At 39.1% G+C, this 3,065-nt stretch overlaps 1 non-coding gene across 1 annotated transcript; it reads left to right on the top strand.

Moving 5' to 3' along the window:
- The first annotated feature begins 427 nt into the window (after positions 1-427).
- On the top strand, positions 428-534 carry LOC141635606 (small nucleolar RNA R71). Its single transcript, XR_012540282.1, has one exon. It is a non-coding gene; the product is annotated as a small nucleolar RNA R71 (small nucleolar RNA).
- The last annotated feature ends 2,531 nt before the right edge of the window (positions 535-3,065 follow it).

Genomic DNA, 3,065 nt, shown 5'->3' with positions numbered 1-3,065 from the left:
TTGGAAAGCATTCACTTGCTCATTTTTTCCCCTACATTCTTGTTGATCATGTCCCAAGATTCCACAACTCTCACACACTCCATTTGGGATTGAATATGTTGCCACCATAGCATTCACATGTTGTTTGGGTGATTGAGAAGCTTTATCAAGCTTGGCCATGGCTTTCTCAAATTTTAAGTTTATGGTGTCAATATGAGCACTTAATTGGGCATTTAATTGTATGATAGAGTCAAGTTCATGTCTCCCTCCCCTAGTAGCTTTTCTTGGCCTACTATATTGAGAGTTGTGAACCGCCATCTCTTCGATCTTAGCCCAAGTTTGGTTGTCATCAACCTCGGTGAATATTCCATTAGAACCCATGTTGAGCATATTCCTTGAGTCTTCATATAAGCTATTCCAAAATTGTTGGACAAGGAACCATTCGCTTAGTCCATGATGAGGACAAGAGTGACATGTATCTTTCAATCTCTCCCAAGCCTCATATAGAGACTCTCCATCTCTTTGCTTGAACCCGGTGATTTGGGCTCTCAACATGTTAGTATTCTCCGGAGGATAGAACTTCTTGTAGAAGGCAAGTGCTAACTTCCTCCATAAATCAATACCAAGAGTAGCCTTGTCTAGGCTCTTTAACCATTGCTTTGTGGCTCATATCAAGGAAAAAGGAAACAATACCCATCGAATTTGGTCTTGAGTCACCCTCGTTTGAGAGATTGCATCACAATAGTCACAAAAAGTTTCCATGTGTAGATGAGGATCTTCACTAGGCATCCCTCCAAATTGACTTCTCTCAACTAATTGTATGAATGCGGATTTGGCAATGAATTTACCGGTTAAGTGAGGTGGTGTTGGAGTACCATTTGGTAGTTTCTCCTCGGTTGGTATGGAATGAGATGAAAATTTAGGCATTATGGGTTGGTTTTGTGGTTGGTTTTCAATTGGGTTCTCCTCTCCTTCTCTTGCAAAAGGGTTGGTAAACTCAACACTATCCGATTGGACAATACCAATGTCCACAAGTTCTCCAATACCCAAACTTGTTGAAGGTCCTCTAACAGTTCTTCTAATGTTGGTCAAGGTTCTTTCAATCTCGGGATCAATAGGCAAAAGTATACCTTGTGATCTCCTAGACATGCAAAAATCAAACAACTAGAAAAAAATTAAAATTACCTTTAGTAGTTTGACTTCCCCAAGGTTATGAAAGACACAACTAAAAACAAGAATAACAATTCAATTGAACACCGTCCCCGGCAACGCCGCCATTTTTATTCCGGTTTAAAACTTTGTCGTCTAAGCTAACCAATCAAAAAAAAATTTATAAACTTAACTAACTACTCTTAGTAGAGTGGCAAGTAAAACTCGGATTCCAAAGGACGGGTATTGAATCAAGTTATCGGTTGTAGAGAGCTATGTCTTAGGGTGTCACAAATTGGGTTGAGTTTGAGGTTTGCAATCTAAACTACTTAACAATGAAATGTAAAGAAATGAAAGCAAAACAAAGCAAGTAAACAAATAGGGATTGTAAATGATTGATTAAGGCACTAGGGTGTCATGGGTATATAGGGGATTCATGGTGAAGATCATACAAACATGTTTTCATAGATGCAAGCAAATTATTGTTGTAGTGGAATCGAGTTAGTTCATGTCTTACAATTCCTAGGAAGATTTGGGTCTTGGGGCCGAGTCGGTCAAGACTGTACAACACCTACAAGTCGACTTAGTTTCTTCCTATTCAACTATATGCATGGTCTAACAAGCCTTGAGTTAGTTTATATCTTACAAGTCTTTTTGAATAGATAAGAGATTCATGCAAGGTTGTCAATTAAGCGATTCATCAAACATAACATGTGCATAAGTTGAAACTACAATAAGCAAGCAATCTTATGAAAGCCTATTAGATTAAGTATGGATCTACCCCCATGATTAATTCCCCTAATCCCCCATTAACCCTAGCTAGGAGACTACTCACTCATGGGCATGGTAAACATGTTAATAAGGGTGTCAATCATACTAACAAGGTTAAACATGGTGAATGAATAAAACAATAATTAATTAGGCAAAGGGTAAAAGAGATTATACCAACTTAAGGATGATCCAAATAATAAGCAAAGAATAGAAGAAAACTTGATGAATGATGAAGAGTTGTCAATTCTTCAATAAACCCCAAATAGTCTTCAAATTACCCAACTAAATCTAAGAACACTTGAATGATTAAAGATAGATTAAGATTTGATTAATATTGAATTGTGTAATTACAACTAATAAGCTATACTAAACTAGATTAGGAATTGGTAAATTAACTTGATTAAAACTTGATTCATACTTGGTTATTATTCCCCTAACACAAAGGGGTATTTATACTAAGTACAAGTATTAGGGTAACTAAGGGCTTAAATGACGATTAAGTCCCTAAGAAGAAGATTAACGCCTTGCAAGTCCCCAAGGAGCCTCACGACCTCCCTTCACTAGATGTTCATACTGCATAGGGAGCAACCCGGTTTGGGTGTGAGATGCTCGACCTGAGCTTCGAGACGCCCGGGTTGTTCTTGGGACGCCCGGTCTGAGTCTCGGGCTGCTTCTAGGACGCCCGAATTATTGATCAGCAAAGTTTCCTCTTCTTTGACTGCCTCAAGATCCGCGGGGATCATTGAGGGATCGTCGGGGTCCTCATCATTACCTATTCTTCTTGTTCTATCTACTTAGGCCTTTAGTATCGGTCCCCTCGTTGATGCTTGGTCGTTAGATGCCATCCATTTGGCTCCAAATTGCTCCATAAATACAAGGCTTGCATTCCTCTCCTACCAAGGTCACAAAACCTCAAAGAATATGCAAAGTGGGAGGCTAATGATTAGAAATGACCTTAATACATGCAAGAAAGCAAAGGAACGAGGCTAGTTCGGGGACTAAAAGTGTGCAAATATGAGTCACATCAGTCCTCCCGCCGCCGCTACATCCAACATCGCTACATCCACAGGCGTCACTACTTCCTCTATTACCCGAAGTATGTTTACTTAGTTTAATTATTAATCAAATCGTTTTAGGCCTATTTCGGAACTTCACTTTGGAATTGA

Source organism: Silene latifolia, chromosome Y, assembly GCF_048544455.1.
Source record: "Silene latifolia isolate original U9 population chromosome Y, ASM4854445v1, whole genome shotgun sequence".
In the NCBI taxonomy this organism is placed as follows: Eukaryota; Viridiplantae; Streptophyta; class Magnoliopsida; order Caryophyllales; family Caryophyllaceae; genus Silene; species Silene latifolia.
Note: the sequence above shows the minus strand (reverse complement) of the source record. Positions and strands in the feature narration are given on the sequence as shown.